The 26,194-nt window shown below is 39.6% G+C and overlaps 1 long non-coding RNA gene across 1 annotated transcript in view; it reads left to right on the top strand.

Moving 5' to 3' along the window:
- The first annotated feature begins 236 nt into the window (after positions 1–236).
- The window catches only part of LOC115897001, a 40,236-nt gene continuing 14,278 nt past the window's right edge, over positions 237–26,194 (top strand). The window contains exons 1-3 of the long non-coding RNA XR_004056963.1: positions 237–255; positions 8,887–8,966; positions 25,839–26,048. This is a non-coding gene — a long non-coding RNA (uncharacterized LOC115897001). The remainder of the gene's footprint in view (positions 256–8,886; positions 8,967–25,838; positions 26,049–26,194) is intronic.

Here is a 26,194-nt window from a genome sequence, read left to right as displayed (position 1 = left end):
CTGGCGTGCAGTGGTGCAATCTCAGGTCACTTCAACCTCCACTTCCTGACTTCAAGCAATCTTCCACACTGCTTCCCTAGTAGCTGGAACGACAGGCATGCGCCACCACACCCAGCTAATTTTTCAAATTTTTGTAGAGCTGGGGTTTCATCATGCTGCCTAGGCTGGTCTCAAACCCTGAGATCAAGCCATCTGCCTGCCTCAGCCTCCCAAAGTGCTGGGATTACAGGCGTGAGCCACCGTGCCCGGCAAAAGGTTTGGAGACAGCCTGGTTTTAAATCAGAGGTGTCCAGCTGGGGGGCCCTGGTCTAGGAACTGTATCTAATTTTTCTGTTAATCTTTCACACTGCAGCTGACCTGAGCCTATGGGCTACCTCTCAATGCTGACTTCTGATGTAACAATAGTAACAGGAACTCATCATTGTGTGCTGTACAATGTAGGGAGTGCTTTTAAACAGCCATTGCATTATTGGATTCCCACAACTGTAAGCAGTAGGCAGCACACCAGTGTTGTTTATTATCATTTTGTAGATGTGGTCACAGAGGGGCAGACCAACTAACTGATCTTCCCACAGTCCCAAGCCAGGTGACTGAGTTGGTCTGTCCTGCAGTCAGGACTCAGCCGGGTCACTGAGTCTCCTTCTACTGGTGCACATTTCCTGGTAGTATTTTCCTCAGGGAAATCCTTTTGGCTCTGACTCCTGAAAGAAAGCTTGTCTTCTAAAGTTGCCAAATAATCTGGTCTGCTTTCAGTTGAAGGTACTTTGAATCGTGGGAAGAGGAAAGGGGAGAGCTGTGCTAAAAAGATGAGTCATTGCTTCAAGATTGAGGAAGCGAGGATTTATATCTTGGGGACTTTTCAGGAGGGGGATCAGTGCTTCTTGATGGTAAAAACAAGGAAGTGGAGGAAGGGAAGAAAGCACACACAAGTATTTATTTTCCCTTCTCTCTTTGAATGCACATTCTTCCTATTACATTTTCCATTTGCCACATCTCTTACTCATTTTAACAACTTTTTGTTAAAAATACCTATTGGTTAAAAATTACTTTTTATTTCTTAACATGGCAGTTTGCTTTCTATATCATGTCCTCAATTGACTACCTCTGTGTAAGTAGCTGGTACGCATGTATTTTTTTAGGAATCCTTTCTTACTTATATTCAGATGTGGCTTCAACTGGACAAACCCCACCGAGGTTCATCACTCTTCCTTTCCTTTTCTGCTTGACGGTCCTCTTTCTCCTCCAGCCATCCATCCACCTGCAAGAACGGGCTATAAAAGGTGTCCTTACTTCCTTGACAGGAAGGAAGTGGCAGTGAGTTTTTTGAGTTTTTTTCACCAGTAGAAACATGTAGATGAGTCATATTTATAGCTTTTTTTTTTTTTTTTTTTTTTTTGGCCCAGGCTGGAGTGCAGTGGCACACTCTCTATAGCCTAATTCTTCAATGTGTACACTTGTTTAGTAGGCATTTCGTTGCCAACCTTTCAATGCTTTTATGGGTATTTAGTATGATCTGTGCGAATCTGGAGGACTGCTTAGTATGTTAAGTCCTGAACTTTTAAAAAGAAACTTGGTTTCTTGCTCTGTTGGAATGAATTAAGTCCTCAAGCAAGAAAATAGATTAATTAATTGGGCAATGTTAGTTGTGGGCATAATTTTAGGAAACTTCGAGGATCTTTAAAATATCCACTTCTGCCTCTTTCTGGGACGAGAACTATAATACTTTTTCTTAAAATCACTTTGAGTGAATTGTAATATACATACAGAAAAGTACACATACGTGAATATAATTATTCATTTTCAAAAACTGAGTATATCTAAGTAACCAGCAGCCCCCAGTCCTCCTTATACTCCCTGCTTTTCTTTTCTCTTTAGCCTACAGGGAACTCTTGTCCTCACTTCTAATAGCAGAGCTTGGTTTTTCCTGTTTTTGTACCTTATATAAGTGGAATCTGGAATCTTACTTTATGTAATCTGGTGTTTAGATTCTTTTGCTGAACATTGATTTTTTTTAAAAGTATTTTTTAATACTGTTTTCAATTTATTCTCATGTGGAAAGTCTAGAACATACAGGGAAGTGTGAGAAAAACCTGAAAACCAGTAAGCATAATCTCATCACCTATAGAGACCTAATATTATAATTTTTGGCTATTTCTTTCGAATACTTTTTATATGAAATGTTTAAAAAATTTACATAGCTAAGTGTGCTGTGTATTTAACTTTGAATTCTGTCTTATTTTGGCTTAATATTATATTTTAGCATTAAAAAAATTATTGTTATTGTTATTATTTTTAGTGACAGATCTGCCTCTGTCACCCAGACTGGAGTACAGTGGCACAATCATGGCTCGCTGCAGCCTCGAACTCCTGTGCTCAACCAATCCTCTGCCTCAACCTCCCAAGTACCTGGGACTACAGACACGTACCCCCAGGCCCAGCTAATTTTTAGAAATCTTTTTAGAGATGAAGTCTCCCTACTTTGTACAGGCTGGTCTTGAACTCCTGCGCTCAAATGATCCTCCTGCCTCAGCCTCCTGAGTAGTTGGGATTACAGACATGAGCCACATGCTTTTAACTCAGCATTTTATTTTTCATCAAAGACTTCACAAACATTTTAAAAGGCTGAATATTGTCATTTTATAAATAAACCATCATGTACTTACCTATTCCCTTTAGGGTGAATATTTAGACGGTTTCCAAATTGTTGCCAAACAAGTAATGCAGTGGTTGACATTTTAATACATAAATATTTTGTTTGCTTCCCTTTTTACCTCCCCACTTCCTTCCTTCACTTTTTCTTTTTTCTTTCTCTATTTTCTGTCTTCCTTCCTTACTGTAAATAATTATCATGTGCCAGTTAGTGTTGTAGGTACTAGGGAGAAAGCAGTGAGTAAACCAAAGTACTTGCCCTTGTTTGCTTTCATGATTCTAACTTACTTCTTTCTTCTTCTTTTCTTTTTTCTTTTTTTTTTTTGAGATGGAGTCTTGCTCAGTCGCCCAGGCTGGAGTGCAGTGGCGCAATCTCAGCTCACTGCAAGCTCCACCTCCCGGGTTCATGCCATTCTCCTGCCTCAGCCTCCCAAGTAGTTGGGACTGCAGGTGCCCGCCACCATGCCCGGCTAATTTTTTTTGTATTTTTAGTAGAGACAGGGTTTCACCATGTTAGCCAGGATGATCTCGATCTCCTGATCTTGTGATCCACCCACCTCGGCCTCCAAAAGTGCTGGGATTACAGGCGTGAGCCACCGCGCCCAGCCACTTCTTTCTAAAATCAGATTTATTGAGGTATTATTTATATTTGCATGCAGTAAAAAGCATCACTTTCAACATACATTTTATGACATTGACAACCTATGCAGTCATCTAACTACAACCACAATCAAGTTATTTCACAAGAAGTTCCCTTAGGTCCCTTTGCAGTCACCTACCTCCTCCCACCACCAGCCCCTAGTAAACGCTGATCTATTTTCCATCTGTACAGGTTAGCCTTTTCCTGAATGCCATAGAAATGGAATCATTCAAGACTTAGCCTTTTGTCTCCGTCCCCTTCCCTTGGGATACTGCTTTTGAGATGCATCCGTGTTGTTGCATGCATCAACACTTAGTTCTTTTTTATTCTGGAGCAGGCTTCCATTTTATGGATGTACAACATTTTTAAAAGATTGATCTGTTCACCAGTTGGTGGTCATTTGGGTTGGTGATTATGAATAAAGCTGCTGTAAACATTCAGTTTTAGACTCTTCTGTGTGTGGACACACATTATAGTTTATTTGGGCCAGATACCTAGAGTGGGACTGCTGGGTCATGCGCCAAGAATTTGTTTTACTTTATAAGAAACTGCCAAACTATTGTCCAAAGCGGCTGAACCATTTTGAATTCCTGCCAGCAGTAAATGAGAGTTCCACTTGCTCTGTGCCCTTGCAGTAAAATATTATCAGGTTTTTAAAAGTTTTACTTTTTTCTAATAGGTGTATGAGCTTATATTTTATTGGAAAGCATCTGTCCTTTGCCCAACTTAATCAGTGTTGATATGTTTCAGTCTCTCACACTTTCTTATAGATTAACAGAGACTGGATCAGTCCCTTAAATTTTGATGATTAGAAGGGGCCTCTTGGAATTCCTGTGAGTGGCAGTTCTAACTGTGGATTCCTTGAAGTTAAGGCAGACCTTCGGGGTTGACAAGTATTAGGAGGGTGCTGTATATCAGGAGGGTATGTTTGTGCACTGGGGTGGGGAAGTGGGAGAGGAAGGCCTTCATTACTATGTTTCTTTTAAGAGCCAAAGAACCTGGGAAATTCCCAAGGAAAGTTTTGTTCCCAGATGACTAAGCAAGATGGGTTGCTGGTGATCATAAACTAGGAGACACCTTGGGGCGGTACTCAGGAATCCAGTCCTGAAATAACAGGGGCCTGAACTATGTTGTAATATTGGTAAAGGCTGGCCATGATAAAATTAAAAAAAAAAGTATAAAGAGGGTGGAAATGATAAAAGGATTATCAGAATTAATAGCTGAATATTGACATGAGGGTAAATAAGGAGTTGACGTGCTTGAAGTTTCACATTTAAACAATAAGGAGAAGGATCCCAATAGTACAGTGAAACAACATTTTACAAGTCCCTGTCTTGCTAAATCCAATGGTCAGGCACTTCCCCAGCAGCATTTTACTTGACCTACCAGCATATTGACATAGGCTAACTGACGCACAAGAAGTTCCCTTCTTCTTTCCCCTCTGAATCTTAGGGTACTGTTATACTTCCTCTTGATTCCTTTGTTTCACTGGCTGCTCCTTCTCATTCTCCTTTGGTGGTTCCTCCTCATCTTCCCCACCTCCAGATATTTACATCTCTAGCCCAAACCTTTTTCTCAGACCCCAGACTTGCATATCTACCTAGCTACTCAACACTTCCCCTTGGGTGTCTAATAAACATCTCAAATTTAACATATCCACCACCAAACTCTAGATCTCCATAACCCCAAGCCTGCTTCTTTCAGTCTTCTTCTCTTCTTCCAAATGCTCAGGCGCAAAACCTTGAGATCACCTTTGATGTTCCTCTTTCTTTTATACCCCATATTATCTCCATCAGCATCTGGCTTCACCTCCAAAATTTGCCTGGAATCTGACCATTTCTTTCCGATTCTACTGCACCATTGTGGGTCAAAGCATCATTATCTACTAATGGATTCTTGCTGCAACTCTCTGTTTTTGTTCTTGTCCTCTTAGATCCATTCTAATGGCAGGAGCCAGAGTAATTTAAAAGAAAAAACAGTCTGAGCTTGTCATTTTGCTGTTCAGAATCCTTCAATGGTTTCTTATCTTATACAGAGTTAAAGTCCTTACAGTAGTTAATGGCTAAAAGATTCTACAGCAATTGACTTCTTGCTACTGCTCTAACCCAAGACTGGCTACATAATTTGCATTTCCCAGTACCAGAGGAAATGAGGAGCTTCTTATTGAAAATATTATGAAACATTTCAAGGTGCTGATGACAGAGCATTAAACAAAATGCAGTGCCCTTCTACGCCCATGGCCTTCTGTGACTGCACATCTGCACAGCTAGTCCTGCTCACACCTCGTCTTATGCCATTTTTTCTTTTGCTTTCTCTGCTCCAGTTGTAAGGCCTTTTGTAGATTTCTTGAACATACCAGTCAGGCTCCAACCTCACATTCTGTTTCCTGTTCTTGAATTGCTTTTACCTAGATATGTGTGTAATTAATTTCCTCGTTTCCATCAGGAGTCTGCTTAAATATCCATTGATAAACAGGGACATTGGGAAGGAGCTGTTTGGGGCATAATCGATAATATAATGGCGTTTAGGCATACTTATAGACTCATGGAATGGTACAGGGTAGACCAGAGAGCATTTAAATGTACTTATTTCTAGGATTAAAAATCTGCGGACAAAATAAATTAAATGCCTGCCTAAACTTACATACTACCTGTTATGAATTGAGAGCATGGTATCCAAAATAGAAATTCTCAGAAGTTAAGGATATATGGCTCACGCCTGTAATCACAGCACTTTAGGAGGCTGAGGCAGGCATATCACTTGAGTTCAGGAGTTCGAGACCAGCCTGGGCAACATGGTGAAACCCCATCTCTACAAAAAATAGCTGGGCATGGGCCTGTAGTTCCAGTTATTTGGGAGGCTGAGGTGAGAGGATCACTTGAGCTCAGGAGGCAGAGGCTGCAGCAGTGAGCTGAGATCGTGCCACTGTACTCTAGCCTGGGTGACAGCGTGAGACCTCAAAAGGAAAAAAAAAAAAGAAGAGAGGAAGAAATTAAGGATACATGATGCATACATGGAGGAGTAGTGTAGGATGTGTCAAACAGCACCAGTTGTAAAGTCTTACAGGTAGGCAATGTTCTAATTCTAACATACTCATTTTGGGGAAGTGTTTTTAAAAGCAATAGTTAAAATAAATGAAAGAATATATAGAGAAAAGAGCGAAGGCTTCAAGCCTCTTCTTTCCAAAATATCCATAGCTATAGGGAAAGATAATTTGCTAAAAAAAAAAAAAAAAAAAAATAGAGCTTTAATTCTGGAATCAGACAGATACGGTTTTGAATTTTGGCTTATTCATTTATCAGCCATGAAACTGATTCTCTATGCCTTATTTTCCTCACCTGTAAAAGGTGGATAATAATAATAACTTTTCCATAGGATTTTGGGAAGAATGAATGGGCTAACCCCTGTAATGCAGTTAGCAGCTTGCACATAAATCAGTGGCATTTCATATTTTGGTAACTTACAGGAAGAGATATTCCATACCAGAAAATACCTCAAGCTGCATTAAAAAAAAGTCCCTTTTTCCATAGTCCTAACTTTGAATGTAACATTTTTAGTTGTTGCTTTCTAAAGACATGGTTGTTTATGCTATAACTGTTTGTGGTTTGGTTGAGGGGAAGTTACACTATGTGCTTTATTTTATGCTGACCTTACAAGAAATTTTCTCTGTCATTCCAAGGAGCACTTTTTTTTTTCTTTTTTGAGACAGAGTTGCCTTCTGTTGCCCAGGCTGGAGTGCAGTGGTGCAATCATAGCTTGCTGAAGGCTCAAGTTTCTGGGCTCAAGCAGTCCTCCTGCTTTAGCCTCTTGAGTAACTACAGGCATGCATGACCATGCCTGGCTAGCAATCCCCCTGCCTCAGCCTCTTGAGTAACTGCTTCTACAGGCATGTGTCACCATGCCTGGCTAACAATTAAAAAAATTTTTTTTGGGTAAAGAGTGGATCTCACTTTGTTGCCCAGGCTGGTCTTGAACCCCTAGCCTCAAATGATCCCCTCACCTTGGCCTCCCAAAATGTTGGGTTTACAGGGATGAGCCACCGAGCCCAGCTGGAGCACAACTTTTTTTTTTTTTTTTTTTTTTTTTTTAATTGAGACAGAGTCTTGCTGTATCGCCCAGGCTGGAGTGCGAGGGCGCGATCTTCGCTCACTGCTACGTCTGCCTCCCAGGTTCAAGCCATTCTCCTGCTTCAGCCTCCCGAGTAGCTGGGATTACAGCCATGTTCCCCAACACCTGGCTAATTTTCGTATTTTGAGTAGAGGTGGGGTTTCACCATGTTGACCAGGCCAGTCTCTAACTCCTGACCTCAGGTGATCCACTTGCCTTGGCCTCCCAAAATGCTGGGACTACAGATGTGAGCCACTACCCTGGCCAGCACAACATTTTTGAATAACCTAAAGTATGGTTTAAAATGGAAATTTCTGGGTATTGAGAAAAACTAGCATGTTTCTGAATTATTGTTCAACTGTACTTTTTGTTTCAAATAGAACAAGAAATGCTTCAGATTGACAGCCTGTTCTATTTATAGAGACTAGAATATGCAACATGACTTATTTCCTTCACTTTGTCTCTAAAGTGAACCCTTTAATTCTTATACTGGATGTTTCTTTATCAAAAGCTAGATAATGGCTTTATTCTCTATTATTTTATACAAGGATATATTTAGGGATAACTTTTCAAAAACATCAGCCATAGTTATCAAGAAAGAGAGGCAACAAAGGTTCTTATTCAAATTCCATTAACTTTGACATTCCAGAAGATATGAACTTTAGATTTTGGAAAGATGCTCCAAATAAATGTTCTAACTGCCACTGAAAAAGTCTTCACTATTGACTCATTATCTCTAGGACATGAGTCACTTTTCTGGTTATGATTTATCAAAACCAGAAAAGAATGTTCATTAACCTAGTCTTTCTCTTAGTACTCCTGTACTGCCTATTAGAAATAGCTGATCAGGATATGGGACACACATTGCGTTATATTAGCTTTTAGTTTTCTTTGCTAACTGGTAATGAAAGAGCTCTGTATCTAGCCAGAGATGGCAATGCGTGATTGTGCTTATTTGTACAGTGTCTGTGGTACATTAGTCAAATATATGAGGGTTTATACAGAGAATTAGGTTGGCTTCCTGGAAGTTCTTTTTGCTTGTAGATTATCCTAACTGGCTGTGACAATTGCTATTGCTCTGTGTTTGCTAGAATTTACCAGCTCGTTGGATCCCACAAGGGAGCAAAACAGAAAAAAAAAAAAAAAAAAAAAAGATTAAAGCAGAATTGAATGTACCAGCTCTGTCTGGGAATACTTGTGTGTTGAAATGAGGGCGTACCAGAATCAACTTTGCCTTGGTTCATGGTCCAGATGAGGAGTCACCACTGGCCATAGTAGAGCTAAGATTCAGATGACAGCTTTGCTTTTTTTTTTTTTTTTTTTTTGTCGTGTGCTTCTAAGGAAATCATAAAGCTTTAAGCACAGGGATTGTGATCAAAAAATATAATTAGAACAAGAATCAAAGAAATACAAAAATTTAAATATAATTAACATTCTCATCCCTATTTCACAGATACTGGTGCTTCATTCATTCTTCATTTCTTCCTTAGAAAAATATTTGTTTCCTATACCTGGAGGCAGCAAGAGGAATAGACTGCAAAGGAGTGTGAGAGAATATTTTGGCGTGAAGGTAATGTTATATGTGATTCAAATGATAGTTATAGGGATATTTATATTTGTCAAAACCTATCAAACTGTATATTTTAAATATATGTTATTATATATAAACTACACTTTAATAAAATGAATTAAGAAACAATAACAACAGCACACAGAAAAAACGTAATTTGATAAATTAAAAAAAATGTCATTCCATAAGGAATTTGATATTTCAGGATAATACAAATACTAAGTCAAAAATGTAAGTTTATTCTTTCACTATATTATTTTTATTTTTTCTTTTTTTTATTATACTTTAAGTTCTAGGAAACTTCTGATATTATGATTATTATCATTATAGATTAGTGTCATGAAATCACAAAATATGTACTATTGTGTCAATTTTTTAAGATTTTTTCCATATTATAGCATGTATCAATAAGTTCTTTTTATTGCTGAGTAACCCTCCATTGTGTGAACTGACTATAATTTTATTAAGATATCTATTTTTTGTTGACATATATTTGGGTTACTTTGAATTTGATGATATCTTAACAAAATGGTGTGAAAATCTGTATACAAGTCTTTTTGTAAATAAGAATGAATGAGTAAATATTTTGAATATATACTTTCCTGTCTTTTGATAAATGACTTGAAATGCAATTGGTAGGTTATACAAGTAATTTTTATTATATAGAAACTGCAAAAATCATTTTCCAAAGAGGCTGAACTATTTTACATTCCTACAAGCAACATATGAGAGTTCCAATTCTTCCACATTGTAACCAACACTTGATTTGCTACTTTTTAAAATTTTAGGCATATAAGTGGGTGTATAATTGTATATTATTGTTTTTATTTGCTTGTTTCTGCTAATTAAACATATTGAGCATCAAAAAAAAAAAAAAAAAAGAAAAGAAAAATATTTGTTTAGCTTTACTCTAAATCTCAATACTTCTTGCCCCAAAATCTCCCATGTTATGCACAGATTCAGGGCTTTGAGGATTCTACCCAATTCATGAGTATTCTACCCAATATTCCTAATATTTTGCTTGCCACTTTCAGATTCTTGAATATTAAAATTCTTGCCACTTTTTCTAAGCCTTCCTCAAGTCTTAGTTCTAAGGTAATTCCCGGAGGATCTCGTTCCCTTTGAAATTTGAAAATTGGAATTTCTTTATTATTCCTTCCACAGGGAAGTGAAAGAGCCAATTGTATCCGCCTATGAAAGGCTTTACAGTTTCCCTGTTAAAGCTAATATATATGCAGTTTAACTAATTAGAAAATCCTCTCTCTTTGTTCAACCATAGCTCCAGCTTTATTATTTCCCTGATGTATACTAAAGAGTCCCTTCACAGTTGCCTCTCTCAGAGGGTGGATCTAAAGAAAACACAGTTGTGACAAACTCTAACTTTAAAATATATATTTAAGCAATTATGATTTAAGCAGTAAGATTTGGAAATAGAGAAATATGTACTATCACTATACTGGCCCATTTTACCATAAATACCATAAAAGCAGAGACAGTACTATATATTTTACTTATTTATTTATTACTGTCTCTCCCTATAATTTTGTGTGTTTTTATTAATTTCTGTATGCTTAGCACCTAGAATAGTACTTGGTATATAAAAGACACTGAAATCTTTGTTTAATGAGTTAATTAGTGTCTTTTTCTTCCACTGTAGCTCATGTAACTATTAAAGGTCTTACTAAGTGGGTATTGTGTTTAAAAGATGGGTTTGAATGAGAGATAGGAGGTTCCAAACAAGAAAATCGTATATTTTAGCTATTATTCCCTGAAAGGTATAATTATATGATGGTTATGTCTTATCTTCTGTATAAGAATTCTGAGTAGGAGGCCGGGCGTGGTGGCTCAAGCCTGTAATCCCAGCACTTTGGGAGGCTGAGACGGGCGGATCACGAGGTGAGGAGATCGAGACCATCCTGGCTAATACGGTGAAACCCTGTCTCTACTTAAAAATACAAAAAACTAGTCGGGCGACGAGGCGGGCGCCTGTAGTCCCAGCTACTCGGGAGGCTGAGGCAGGAGAATGGCGTAAACCCGGGAGGCGGAGCTTGCAGTGAGCTGAGATCCCGCCACTGCACTCCAGCCTGGGTGGCAGAGCAAGACTCCGTCTCAAAAAAAAAAAAAAAAAAAAAAAAAAAAGAATTCTGAGTAGGAAAAATAAATAATCTGTATTTATTTTATATTTCATACAAATATAACATTTTGTTACAAAAAATGAATTGATACAAGGGTTGGAAGTTCTGGATCCCAGTCCCAGCTCTCTCCTTGATTATGTCTGGGTCCATAAGCACATTTATTTTTACCTTTCTGGATACAGTCCTGTTAACAGCATCATCAGGTTGGGCTAGACGCTCCCCACTATCTTCAGTCTTGCTATTCCCACTGCACCCTGGTTACCTATCGATTTCTCCCCACTTGTGGCATTATATTGAACACATCTGCCTATGTGTGTTTCCCTATTTGATTTGAGAAACTTGGACTCTGCCTCATTAAAAAATAATGGTTACTGTTTTTGAGTACTATCAAGTGCTATATTCTACCTATTGTATGTTACTTAGAACACCATTAAATAAGTATATCTAAGTCAATTTTGAAGAAGTGAAAATTTAAGACTTTGAGAACTTAAACAACATGCACCAGGTCTGTAAACTTATGAGATTCCAATCTCTACTCTAACCCCAAAGTCTCTGCGCTTAGCCCTCTACACTGCATTCTACTTCTTATCTACAGGATGATCATCATGTCCTGAACACTTACTAAGTGCCAAATATTTATATATTGATTATAATCCTGAAAATAACCTCACACAGTAGACATGATGATTCTCAGCTTACATCCTATAGGCCAGGTAACTGATGCACAAAGATGACAAGTAATCTCCTCCCCAGCCATACAACAATACCTGTGGGGTAGTCTGGTACTTCTTGTTGCAAATTATCTCAAAGCTAATTGATATTTATGCTTTCTTTCACCTCCTACCCATTCATGTTCCCTTTACCTTTAGCCAGCACCTTAGCTACTTGTGATTCTTTATATGATTGAATGCTTTTTTTACTTGATTGTTTTTCTTGTTTTTTTTTCTTTTTCTTTTTCTTTTTCTTTTTTTTTTTTTGAGACAAAGTCTTGCTCCGTCACCCAGGCTGGAGGGCATTGGCACAATCTTGGCTTATGGCAACCTCTACCTCGTGGGTTCAAGCGATTCTCTTGCCTCAGCCTCCCGAGTAACTGGGATTACAGGTGCGCACCACCATGCCTACTAATTTTTGTATTTTTAGTAGAAATGACATTTTGCCATGTTGGCCAAGCTGGTCTCGAACTCCTGACCTCAAGTGATCCACCTACCTCGGCCTCCTAAAGTGCTAGGATTACAGGCATGAGCCACCACGCCCGGCCCTTGATTGTTTTCAGACCTTCATTCCTGAAGTGTCTGAGCCCTTGGTGGGACTGCTTCGGTTGTGTTGTTCTGTTCTACAAAATGTATCACTCAATACAAAAGTCTTGACATACATTCCCTGCCCCCAAACAGATTGAGACAGGAAGAATAAAAAGAGAAAAGCGGCCGGGCGCGGTGGCTCAAGCCTGTAATCCCAGCACTTTGGGAGGCCGAGACGGGCGGATCACGAGGTCAGGAGATCGAGACCATCCTGGCTAACATGGTGAAACCCCGTCTCTACTAAAAAAATACAAAAAATTAGCCGGGCGAGATGGCGGGCACCTGTAGTCCCAGCTACTCGGGAGGCTGAGGCGAGAGAATGGCGTAAACCCGGGAGGCGGAGCTTGCAGTGAGCTGAGATCCGGCCACTGCACTGCAGCCTGGGCGACAGAGCGAGACTCCGTCTCAAAAAAAAAAAAAAAAAAAAAAAGAGAGAGAAAAGCATGCGAATTTTATTAATTTTACATTCACATGGTGATGTTCACAAGAGAGGGAAGTCTCAATAAGCGGCCAAAGTAAGATGCTTTTATGCTTTTTAGATAAACAACAATAAATTTGTGAAGAAATGACAGGAGAAAGGGGATCTGGCTAGGGACAGTAAATTCTAGGGGAGTCACTAGGAGATATTTGGAGTATGTAAAACTAGTGGAAGATAAGGGTTACTTCCAGAAGTTTATTTACCTAGGCCTGTTGCAGCACCAAATCTCAGTCTCCAGTGAGAAGGAATATTCTTTTACCCAGGTAAGGAGAAGGCAGCCCTCCCAAAAGAATCTTTTTGGCTTGCTACATGCAGGAAAAGACTGGGAGACTAGACTTTTTCTGAAACTGTAATTTTTCCAATGTTTTTTAGCTCAAAATATACCAATTTGTTATATTTGGGGATGATGTTTCCTTCACTTCTTCACCGTAGAAGCAGAAATTCCAAACACCTCTTTGAGAGTTACCCATTCTCTGGGTGTCTTCCATGTATATATGAAATATACATGTTAATAAATGTCTGTTTGTTTTTCTCTTGTTAATCTGTGTTTTGTAGTAGGGGTGTGTTTCAATTACCTATTGGGGTTTTTATTTTTCCCTACCCATTTTATTCACCAATCAATCTAGAGTCAAGCTATGTAAAACAACTGATAAGTTCAAGAGAATTGCACATGGCTCATCAAACATCCTGTTATTTGCCCAAGAAGCTAACACATTGCTGTTGGCTGTTGTGTGTGCCTGGGAGAAGGGGTAGAGGCTTACGTCCTAGCTTTTGCTTTTCCAAGTATGCTTTAAGAGTGAGTGTGTGTGTACTTTCTCTGCTTGGAGGGTTCTGATGTGAGGTGAGGTTCGTTTATTATGCCCCCAACACTCCTTATCCTGTTGCTCAGGGGACCTTTCTGAATCTCACCTTGCACAGGCCTTCCCCAAAGCTACCTCCTGGGCTGTCATCTCCTGGTCCCAAGGGATGGCCTGGGTGGGACTGGGGGAAGAATGATCAGGAAGCAGTCAGTCTGCCTTGCCTGCTATTACTGTTCTCAGTGACCTGGTTTCAGGGTTGTCCTGATGTGATGCCACAACTTCTGACAAGTGCTATAGACCCTGGCTGGTGATGATCCAGCAGGGCACACGCGGTAGAGAAATGGCCACCACCAGAAAGCTCTCCACAGCTCGTCCCCGCCTGCTGCACCTGTGGTCTCTTTTGCTCCAACCCTGGCATACACGCTTTTTTTTTCATCTTGTCTGGGGTTTCTCAGAGTCTTTATGTCCTGATCCATCATCCACTTTCTTTTCACCATGACATTTCTGGGCTCAGTTTGGGGAGGAATGACGGCATTGAGCTTTAGTTCACCAACTGGTGAGGAACTAGAATCCTTTGTGCATCTTTATATTCCCCTCCTTAAGATGCTTAAGATATGTCTTAGAACAGCAGTCCCCAACCTTTTTGGCACCTGGGACAAGTTTTGTGGAAGACAGTTTTTCCATAGATGAGGGCAGGGGATGGCTTCAGAATGAAACTGTTCCACCTCAGATCATCAGGCTCGAGATTTTCCTAAGGAGCATGCAACCTAGATCCCTCACATGAGCAGTTCACAATAGGGTTCGTGATCCTGTGGGAACTGAATGCTACCCGCTGATCTAACAGGAGGTGGAACTCAGTGGTAATGTTCGCTGCCACTCATCTCCTGCTGTGCAGCCTGATTTCTAACAAGCCATGGACTAGCACTGGTCCATGGCCTGGGGGCTGGGGGCGTCTGTCCTAGAACACTGACCTGGACTGTCTCACCAAGTGTAGTATGAAGGACAAGTCTGTTTGTGAGGAAAAACTATGTTAGAAAAATATAAATATAAAAATATAATATGCTATACTTAAGTTAGTATAATTTAATGCATAATAACTGCGAAGTAAATGACCACTAAATAAATAAGACTTTGGACAAGCAGTTGGAGTAGGCTGCATGCCACTGTGACAGCATTATTTCTCGGTGCTGCAGCAGTTAAGCGCAGCCTAAAGAGAAGAACAGATTACGAAAGGTTGATTTGAACAAATCCTTTAATACATTTGCTTGTTGTTTTGGATTTGTTATTTCAAAACTATTTTAGCTTCTCAATTTTGACCCAAACACTATTAATTGTTTGTGAGTGAGCTTTGTAAAACTGAATGCAGAAGTTCTGATTATGAGGCAAAAACTCTCTCATCCTGTTTTAAAGAAGATTTACATGCCCTTCTTGGTGATATTCTAGGAAGCAAAAGGAGAAGTGCTCTCTGGGAGATGAATTTCACTACCCTTGTTTTCCCCCTCCTTACAAGATCGGAACAAATTCTCATGTATTTAGCAAGCGAAGCATACTTTATGATTTCCAAATAAGGAGTAAAGTTTGCCATGTACACATCTGGAACCTGTGCATCTAGTCTCAGTTTACCACAAATAATGTTTGTATTCTACGAATTCACCAGAAAGCTCAGTTTTGAGTTGACTTAATTCATGAGAAAAGTGTAATAAAGGTAACTGATATTGATGACGGTTTAAGTAAAATATTAACCATTCACCCCAGTACGATTTCAGGTTCTAGCTTGTTTCAAACTAAATCACCGTATGTATCAAATTCGATCACCAGAATTATTTAGTGTAACTCTTTGTAAAGTTGCCTTTACTAATGTAACTTAATCTGCCTTATTTGAATGTCTTTGGCATTCTTGAATGTTGATATGAGAAATGGTCCTATGGAATTAAGGTTTCTGCATCTTTTTAGAAGTCTCTGTTGCAAAAATTAGTAATTCTGCAAGAGCTACCATTCAGAGAGTACATCGGATGTCCCAGGCACATGTTTACTAAATGTAATTCTCACTATAGTCTTCTAGGTGTATATTATAATCCTTACTTTACATATGAAGAAACTGAAGCTATGTTAAACAACTTGCTCACACCTAATAAGTGCTTGACACAAGATTCAAACTCAGGTCTGTTAGATCTCTAAGTTTGTGGCCTTAACCAATGTTTTATATTGTAATTATGCTATATGTGTAGAATTTCTCATATAAAATGGTAAGAAATTACCTGCAAAAGGGAGGAACTGCATTGTAGAGCCAGAAGTCTGACTGGGGTAGCAAGCTACAATCAGAACAAACTTTGACGCATGTGGGCTTGCCTAGAAATTCCCAGATTCCATTTATCAGAAGCTGGATAAAGACTGGACTATGGTCACCCAACCCTGCTGGAGACTCAGATTATTCCTGATTGGACATTAAAGGGAAACTTAGTTCCACAGGCAAGGATGTCTATGACACTTAGGTAACCACATGAACAAGAGCTTACCTTTGACTTCAGGGCCTTCAATGAGCCATAGGTTAAGAAATCCTTATCTAAACCATGCTATTTCCCAGTGTTTCTTGGCTTCTGGGAGAGGTATATACCAGTTTAAACTTTATGTTAATCATTCCTTTGCTTAAAAAGAACTAATGTCATCATAGAAGTATGTCAAAATGTATATTGTTTAGTTTTGTCTTTTTTGACTTATGTAAATGGATTGATTTAAAGTCTCCCTCATTTGTGTTCCATTTTTTCCCCTTTGCTAATTTGGAAATTACACATTCTGGCTGGGCTCGGTGGCTCACACCTGTAATCCTAGCACTTTTGGATGCCAAGGTGTGTGGATCACAATGTCAGGAGATCGAGAGCATCCTGGCTAAAACGGTGAAACCCCGTCTCTACTAAAAATACAAAAAATTAGCCGGGCACGGTGACGGGCGCTTGTAGTCCTGGCTACTCAGGAGGCTGAGGCAGGAGAACGGCGTGAACCCGGGAAGCAAAGCTTGCAGTGAGTCCAGATCACGCTACTGCGCTCCGGCCTGGGTGACAGAGTGAGACTCTGTCTCAAAAAAAGAAAAAAAACAAACAAAAAAAAAGAAATTATACATTCTATGTCTAGGTATTTAATAGTTATTTTAGAAACTTTAATGTTTACATTTAATTTAATAAGTCTCAACTTAAACTTTTACCTTCCCTTTAAACATTAGGGTCTTAGAATGCTTCAACCCTGATTACCTCTCACCCAACTGCAATGCTATTTTTATTCAGTATTTTGGCTCTGCCTAATTTTTAAACTTGCAAAAAGTGGTCACTGTTGATATTATTATTTCATGCCATCAGTGATTCCTTAGATGGAGCCGGGTGTTATAGTTTTCTTCACTCATCATTCCATTTTGCATCTGAGATATTTCTTTGGGATCATTTCCCTTTTTCTTCAGAGGTTCTTTTTTTTTTTTGAGACGAAGTCTCGCTCTGTCGCCCAGGCTGGAGTGCAGTGGCCGGATCTCAGTTCACTGCAAGCTCCGCCTCCCGGGTTTACGCCATTCTCCTGCCTCAGCCTCCTGAGTAGCTGGGACTACAGGCGCCCGCCACCTCGCCTGGCTAGTTTTTTGTATTTTTAGTAGAGACGGGGTTTCACCGTGTTAGCCAGGATGGTCTCGAACTCCTGACCTCGTGATCCACCCGTCTCGGCCTCCCAAAGTGCTGGGATTACAGGCTTGAGCCACCGCGCCCGGCCTCTTCAGAGGTTCTTTAGTGAAGTCTGTTGCTAGCAAAATCTGTCTTTGTCTGCAAATGTATTTTATTCTTGTCCTTGAAAGACAGTTGTACTGAGTTTTTCTTAGTATTTTGAAGACAATATATCACAATCTTTTGACTTCCACTCTTGCTTTTGAGAAGGCAGCTGTTAATCATTGATTCTTTGAGGTGAATATCTTTTACTTTTAACTACTTTTGGATTTTCTCTTTTCAGTGCGTCTCTTTGGCTTGTTTGTTTTAATGTATTGTCTAGAGATATAGGTATTTTTTTAAAAATCTTGTTAAATTTCCTTGGACTCAGTGAATCTGAGAATTATCTTTCATAAGTTGCAAAAATTTCTCATCGAATTTCTCTCTTCAAAAACATTTCTCCTTCATTCTGTTAGCTCACTCTGAAAAACTGATTAGATATATTTTGTGGTTTCTCATTCTGTGCCCAAGCCTTCCAATCTCTCTTTCCCAGTTTTCATCTTATCACCTTTCTGGCTATGTTTGGGTAATCATCTCTTTGGTTGTGGCTAATCTGCTGTTCAATACATCCAGTGAATTTCTAACTTCAAATATTAATTTTACATTTTCTATTTTGGTATTTCAAATCTGCTTGACCATTTTAATAGCCACTTATTTCTCTATGTCATTTTCAATTCCTTCTATTATTTCTTTAAACATATTAAACACACTTATGAAACATCCTGTATTTGTTAAGTTCATTATCAGTGGGCATCATGGGTTTCATTCTGCTGTTTTTCACTCCTGTTGAGTCGTAGTTATGGTAGCTTGATTCCTTGATGGCCTGAGGTCATAACTTTCAATTCATCCTTTTGGAAAATTTTTTGTGGGAAATCCTCGATGTTTGGATTTAAAGTATATTCTCCCAGGGCATATATATATGTGTGTGCGTGTGTGTATACATATATATATATATATATATATATATATGTCTAATCTGCTGTTCAATACATCCAATGAGTTTCTAACTTCAAATATTAATTTTACATTTTCTATTTCAGTATTTCAAATCTACTGGACTATTTTAATGGCCTCTTATTTCTCTATGTCATTTTTAATTTCTTCTATTATTTCTTTAAACATATTAAACACATATATATGTGTATATATATGTGTATGCATATATATATATACACACACACACACAGTTGTCCCTCAATATTCATGGGGGATTGGTTCCAGGATATCCTACAGATACCAAAATTCACAGAGATACTCAAGTCCCTGACATAAAATGATGTAATATTTGCATATAACCTACACATATATCCCCCTGTATACTTTAAATCATCTCCCTAGATTACTTATAATGCCTAATACAATGTAAATGCAATGTAAATAATTATTATACCGTATTGCTTAAGCAACAGTGACAAGAAAAAAGTCTGCACATATTCATTACAGACACTACCATCTATTCTTTTTTCTAAATAATTTCCATGTGCAGTTGGTTGAATCCACCGGTGTGGAACCTATGGATGTGGAGGACTGACTGCACTTACTTCTGCTAAACACGTTGGTATACTATCAACCTGGAGATTTAACACTAAATTTTCAGCTTGGGGCTTCAATTTGGGAACACAGATGATGTGAATTTTGTTGCAAGCCAACGTAAGGATCAGTTTATGGAAGGAATTCTTTGAAGTGACTCTTCCTCCTTCCCTTCTCTTTCCTCTCCCTGTCTTCTTTTCTTCTTTTTCTCTCTCTCATTCTTTCCCTAAATCCTTACCTTCCTCCTTTCCTCTCTTTCTCTCTTACCTTCCTTCCTTCTGACAAAGACTCACTCTTTTGACCAAAACTTTAGTCAGGCTCCTGAGCACTTTCTGACTAGGCCCAACCTTGGGCTTCCTTCCCTGTCCACGTACAATCCAGTGTGAGCAAGGATCTTGCTAAGTCAGCTTAGCTCTAGAAAATCCCCTACCTTTGCTATCTGAGCCCCCTCCATATCTGATCCCCCTGGCCTGCCTTCAGCAATTATCCTGTTAGATCAGTCTAGGCAGAGACTCTTGTCCTTGATGTTTCCCCTGAGTAATTTTCTGTTCACTGATCCCCACTCTGCTCCTTGGTTAAAAATCTCCACTTATTCTTGTTGGAGTACGAGTTGAGCCAAATATCTCTTGCAACTGGAAGACCCTGTTACAATGCTCCCTATCCCTATGACCATGGCTCCCCTTGAATAAAGTCTGCCTTACCATCTTGAACAAGTGTCACAAATGATTGTATTCTTTGGCTCTCCCTCCCTCCATCCCTCCCTCCCTTCATTCCTTCTTTTCTTACCTTTTTCTTTTCCTCTTTCCTTTTTTTTTTTTTCCTTTTGAAATGGAGTTTTGCTCTTGTTGCCCAGGCTAGAGTGCAATGGCATGATCTCAGCTCACCACAACCTCCGCCTCCCGGGTTCAAGAGATTCTCCTCTCTCAGCCTCCCAAATAGCTGGGATTACAGGCATGCACCATCACGCCCAGCTAATTTTGTATTCTTTAGTAGAGACGGGGTTTCTCCATGTTGATCAGGCTGGTCTCGAACTCCTGACCTCAGGTGATCTGACCACCTCAGCCTCCCAAAGTTCTGGGATTACAGGTGTGAGCCACCGCACCCAGCCTCCTCTTTCCTTCCTTTTCTTCCTGATTTGAGGTTATAATTGGCAAGCAGTGCTAGCATCTGTCTCTGCAGAATGGGTTTCCATGTCCCCAGTTATTCTCTCTTTATGTTTTGTGCAGTGGGCTTTAACCTGACTGATTTGACTCCTAGACTACATGCCCAGGCCACCAGGATGAAGACGATGCCCTCAGCATAAATACCACTCCAATGCTGTTCTTTGGGACCTCTAAAGACTTGCCTTACTGCTCCGTAACTTCAGCCCTGCATTTAAAAATGTTTTTGAAATGTAATTTTAATATTGGTGTTCTGCACTGGGAGTTTTTTTCTACATAGGCAATATGTCATTTGGCCAAAAATGGAAGAAATGGAAAAAATGGAATAAATAATGTAATTGTTTTAAAGGTTTAGTAAAGCAATGCAAATTTTGTAGACTTCAAAACTTGAATCATTTAAATCATTTTTTGTATATAATGAAGAATGTAGCCTCAAAAATCTAATTTTATCTATCACTATTAGAAGCACATAGCCCTGTTTCTGTCATAGTTATTTAGAAAAGAGAAGATAAAGCCAGGTGCAGTGGCTCACACCTGTAATCCTGGCACGTTAAGAGGCCTAGGTGGGCGGATCGCTTGAGGTCAGTAGTTTGAAACCTGCCTGGCCAGCATGGCAAAACCCCATCTCTACTAAGATACAAAAATTAGCTAAGTGTGGTAGTGTGCACCTGTAGTCCCAACTACTCGGGAGGCTGAGGTGCAAAAATTCCTTGAACCCAGCAGATGGAGGTTGCAGTGAGCTGAGATCATGCCACTGCATTCCAGCCTGGGTGACAGAGTGAGACTCCATCTCAAAAAGAAAAAAAAAAAAAGAAGAAAGAAAAGAAAGAAAAGGATCTGCACATGAATGGGATCTCAGGACTATAGCCTATGTAGGTAAAATATAGGTGAAAATGATTTCTCTTATTCAGTGTTGCAGGAAGTCAAGGACCCTGAACAGCGGGACCGGCTGGTGCTGTGGCAGAAAAACATAAACTGTGAAGATTTCATGGACATTTATCAGTTCCCCAAATTAATATTCTTATAATTTCTTAGGCCTGTCTTACTTTAATCTCTTAATCCTGTTATCTTCGTAAACTGAGAATGTACGTCACCTCAGGACCACTATTGTACAAACTGATTGTAAAACATGTGTGTTTGAACAATATGAAATCAGTGCACCTTGAAAAAGAACAGATTTTAGGGAACAAGGGAAGACAACCATAAGGTCTGACTGCCTGCAGGGTCAGGCAGAATAGAGCCATATTTTTCTTCTTGCAGAGAGCCCATAAATGGATGTGCAAGTAGGAGAGATATCGCTAAATTCTTTTCCCATCAAGGAATATAATATTAAGAACCTAGGAAAAGAATTGCATTCCTGGGGGGAGGTCTATAAATGGCTGCTCTGGGAGTGTCTGTACCATGCAGCTCAGATAAGAACTGAGTCTCCTGCAGTACCCTCAGGCTTATTAGGATAGGGAAACCCCAGCCCTGGTAAATTTGAGGTCAGACTAGTTCTTTGCTCTTGAATCCTGTTTTCTGTTAAGATGTTTATCATGACAATATGTGCATAGCTGAACGTAGACCCTCATCAGGAGTTTTTGATTTCGCCCTTTGCCTTGTGATCTTTGCTTTGCCCTTTGCCTTGTGATCCTTATTGGCCTCAGAAGCATGTAATCTTTGTTCTCCCTTTTGCCCTTTGAAGCATGTGATCTTTGTGACCTACTCCCTGTTTGTACACCCCTCCCCTTTTAAAGTCCTTAATGAAAACCTGCTGGTTTTGTGGCTCAGGTGGGCATCATGGACCTACTAACATGTGATGTCACCCCCAGGGGTCCAGCTGTAAAATTCCTCTCTTTGTACTCTTTCTCTTTATTTCTCAGACTGGCCAACACTTAGGGAAAATAAAAAGAATCTATGTTGAAATATTGGAGGTGGGTTCACCGATAATTTAGTTTTTCTAAAACTGCACTGAACTAAACTAAATTATCCAGTGAACATTCTCACAGCCTGTCATTTTCATGGGCTCACTTCCTACATTTTGTTCCTTAAATCTTAATGACAATGCCTCTTAGAATGGAAGCTGAAACAAACAAAAATTGTTAGGTTGTAGATGTTAGTTCCCTGTTGATACTAATTCTTTTCTCTTCTTCAATCTCTTATTTGGTGAGAAAAAGCCCTCTCAAGTTCTCAAGTTCAATGGTCTTTTCAGCAGAAGGGCACATGCTAGTAAATATAATTTTCTATCTGTGTGTCTGAGTTGGTGATAGTAACAGCCCACATCTGCGGAAGATAAATTATTACTCTCCTTGGAAAAACTCTGACAAAGACTAAGTTTTCTTGAGACTGTTATATATTGTTTCACAATTTAAAAAAAAAGTTATAAAACTTATCAAAGTATTAAAATAGTGCATTTCTGTTATAATAAAAATAGCTTCTGTATATATGGGTTTCTCATATGTATAAATATATATGGGTTTCTCCTAACTCTTCAGGGTAGATATTATTATATTCAGAAATTGTGGATCAGAAAAAAAATTAAGTACTTGCCCAAGGTCACACAGCTATAAAGTGGCAGAGCTGGGATATTAGCCATGTCATAATTTGCTCTAAATTATACCATGCCAAGGCGCCTTCAAGCCTTAAATCCCTAAAACCTCATAAATATAGAACTCTCAGGGCTTCTGTAGAAGCTGTGTGGTCTAACCTACTAATTTTATGAACGAAGAAACTGAAACCCAGAGAAGTTAAGTGATTAACCAAGATCACACAGTAATTAGAACTTAGATCTTATGATCCTGGGCCACTGATTGTTTCTGCATGCAAATCTGAAATTTAAAATTTGAGAACTATGAATGAAAAATGTTTAAATGGAAATTGAAAAACATCCCAACTTTGGATACAGTCTTAATGTAGGAATATTTGCCACCTAATATCAATACTGATATTGTGAAGAGTGGTGAAGTGGTGATGGAGTGTGAAGAAGATGAAGGCCTGACCTTCTTTCCTGGAGGCTGACCTGCCCCAGGAGAGGAAACCAATCATCTCTTCTTTCTTTTTTCATCCTGCACCAGGACCATGGCATGTGCTGTTCCATCTGCCTGCTATGATTCCCTACCTCTCACTTGGTTAACCATCATTCTTCCTTCAGATCTCAGCTCAGAGCATCACTTCCTCAGGGAGGTCTTCCTAGAATTCACTGGCTCCACTTACACTCTGGGCCTGCAGTGTGGAATGACTGCAGTTTCCTGAGTCAACCAGGACCCAGGATCATGGCTCGAGCTGACATCTGCTGGCAATGCCACCTTCGTCATTTATATTTCTGGAGCCACCCTTACTCCACCTTTTTCACCTGGCAGACAGCAACTTATCCTTAAAACATAGTTTAATCATTACCTTTCCTTAAGGGTGGGGGTGGCCATGATGACTACCATGGCCTTAGAGCTCTTATCACAAAGCTGCTAACACTTTGTTGAGTTCTCTGCCTTATAGCTCTGTCCCCACTGCTAGAATGTGACCAGGTTTTTTATCGCTGCATCCACAGGGGTTTGAACGGTTCTGGGAATAAAAGATATTTGTTAAAGAAATGCTTTTTCAAAAAAATTAGATCACTGAAAATTATTCAATTCATACTGAAACGCTGATTGGGAACTAGATAGTAAATAATTACAGTTTATCGCAATAGGAAGTTCTTCATTGCATATGTAGATATTTTATAGTTACAATGCAAGTTACTCTGTTTACACTGTACAAAACAAAATTTCCAGTGTGTTTGTGAAGCTATACAGTGTCTTTTATATGTCACACTGTAAATATTTACTTAAGTCATGCAATGGGCTATACACTTGTGGACTTTTAAGAGATATTTGGTAATTTTCTGTGCTCTCAAAGAGGATAAAGTCTAAACTAGGTGTTAGCACTATTAGATTTATACAGAAAACTTATCTTCCTACTTGTACGAAAATCACAAGCTCCAGGGGCACAGGAAAGCCCTCCTCACACCTGACAGAACTCCTCAAACTAAAGCAAGAGCCCAGGGCACATCCTCTGTGCCTTGGGGCCAGCAATAATGTTCCTGCCCTGCTGCAGTGTGGCCTCCTCCTCCACTGGACCCTGAGACCTCAAGGCTGAGCAGTTCCCCAGTGAAACACATTCTTTCTGTACTAACACCCTTCCCTTTCTAACTCCACCATATCAGTTTCCTTTTGGTGTTTTATCAAATTACTATAAACATAGGGACTTAAAAGAGCACAAGTTTATTATCTTACATTTCTGGAGGTTAGAAGTCTGAAATGAGTCTCACTGGGCTAACATCCAAGGGGAGGCAGGGCTGTGTTCCCTTCTGAAGGCCATACGGGACAATCAGTTTCCCTACCTTTCCGGGTTCTAGGGGCTGCCCACATTCATTTTTGCTCATGGACTCTTCCTTCATCTTCAAAGCCAGCAACTACAGGTTGAATTCTTCTCACAGTGCTTTACTCTGCCCTCCTTTTCTGACTCTCTCTTCCACTTTTAAGGATCACAATGTGATTACATGTGGCCCACCTAAATAATTCATAATAATCTCCTCATCTCAATGTCCTTTACTTAACATCTGTGAAGTCCATTTTGCTTAGGTAACATATTTCACAGAGTCTGGTGTTTAAGATATGGACATCTTTATGGGGAAGATGGGCATTATTCTGCCTACCACATCCACCATTTCCATGATTATTGCCATTTTCACTCAGCTATATACAGCAATTTGATTATTCTCCAATAAAGTCATTAATTTAATAGATATTTATTGATTACTTTGGCTTAAAGATGAGTTAAAATATCTACGTTTACATCCAATATAAAATATACACAGCCAAGCAAACAGTTGTAAAACCATTTGAAAAGTGTCATCTGAAAAGAATTTCAGGGTATAAAGAGATCAGAGAGGAAACAGTGCTCAAGTCATCTCTGAATGAGACTGGAGATTGGAAATTGACTGGAAGGCTCCTGGCAGGGGGAGCTTGGAGACAATCTTGAAAAATGTCTGAGAATTTTCCAAATAGACAACAGAGAAGAGAAGGGGCTAGATAGAGAGAACAGCATATGCGAAGGCTCTAGACTGTGAGAAAGTACGTGGGCTTTGGGAGATGTGGTTAACTTGGTGTCGTCAGAGCGCTGCTGTCCTGTCACACTTACAGTGATGATGCGACTGTTCTGTGTCTGTGCTGTCTATCACCGTCACCACTGACCACATGTGGCTACTGAGCACTTGAGATGTGGTTAGTTGACAACGGGGCTGAATGTTTTCTTTTATTTTACTGTAATTAATTTAAATCTAAATAGCCACATGTGGCTAGTGACTACTGTATTGTCATCACAGCTGTAGGACATAGAGTACCTCTGAGTGGGTGATGGGAGAGATGAAGCTGGAGAGGTGAGTGGGGGTTGGATTACCCCAGGCTTTTGTGTGTTTGTTTGTTATGCAGGGAGTTTTGCATTTGTCCCCTGGAGATGCGATTTTCAGGCTGTGTCCCATGGTCATTGGTTCTGTACAGGTTGTCCAGGGCTGCTGCTGGGGCTGGCAGGGGGTGGGAAGGGATCGGGAAGACTGAATGGCTGCTCCCTATCAACCCATCTGATGAGTTCCCTTCAGCTGAGCAACTCCCATGACATCAGTTTAATATATTGGGCTTTTGTTGTATTGTATTATTGAGAGAAAATGACTGTGTTGCAGGATGGTGAGAAATAGAATGATAGAGATTTGCATTTCTGATAGGTCACTCTGGCTAGAGGTCAGCTCAAGACTGTAAGGAAGAGACTGGAGAGACAGAGAAAAGAAGTGAGAGTCTGTCTTAATCATCCCAACGACAGACCATTGGCTATCCAAATCATCAGTACACCAGGGATTAGCTTTCAGGTGGCCTGCGGACTTTCACCATGAGAAACTCAATCCTTGATGGTGGGAGTGAAACCAACTTGTTTGCAGGTAAGCACATGAGAGACAGCCCTGGAAGCACTCAGGGGTGATGAACTTGACAGGGAAGCAGAAATCCTACAAAGGCTGGGGTGGAAAGTTGACAAGGAAGAATGTGTCATGATTGTTAATGTGACTTTATCTTAGTCCATTCCTGC

Source organism: Rhinopithecus roxellana, chromosome 4 (assembly GCF_007565055.1).
Source record: "Rhinopithecus roxellana isolate Shanxi Qingling chromosome 4, ASM756505v1, whole genome shotgun sequence".
NCBI classification, from domain to species: domain Eukaryota; kingdom Metazoa; phylum Chordata; class Mammalia; order Primates; family Cercopithecidae; genus Rhinopithecus; species Rhinopithecus roxellana.
Note: the sequence above shows the minus strand (reverse complement) of the source record. Positions and strands in the feature narration are given on the sequence as shown.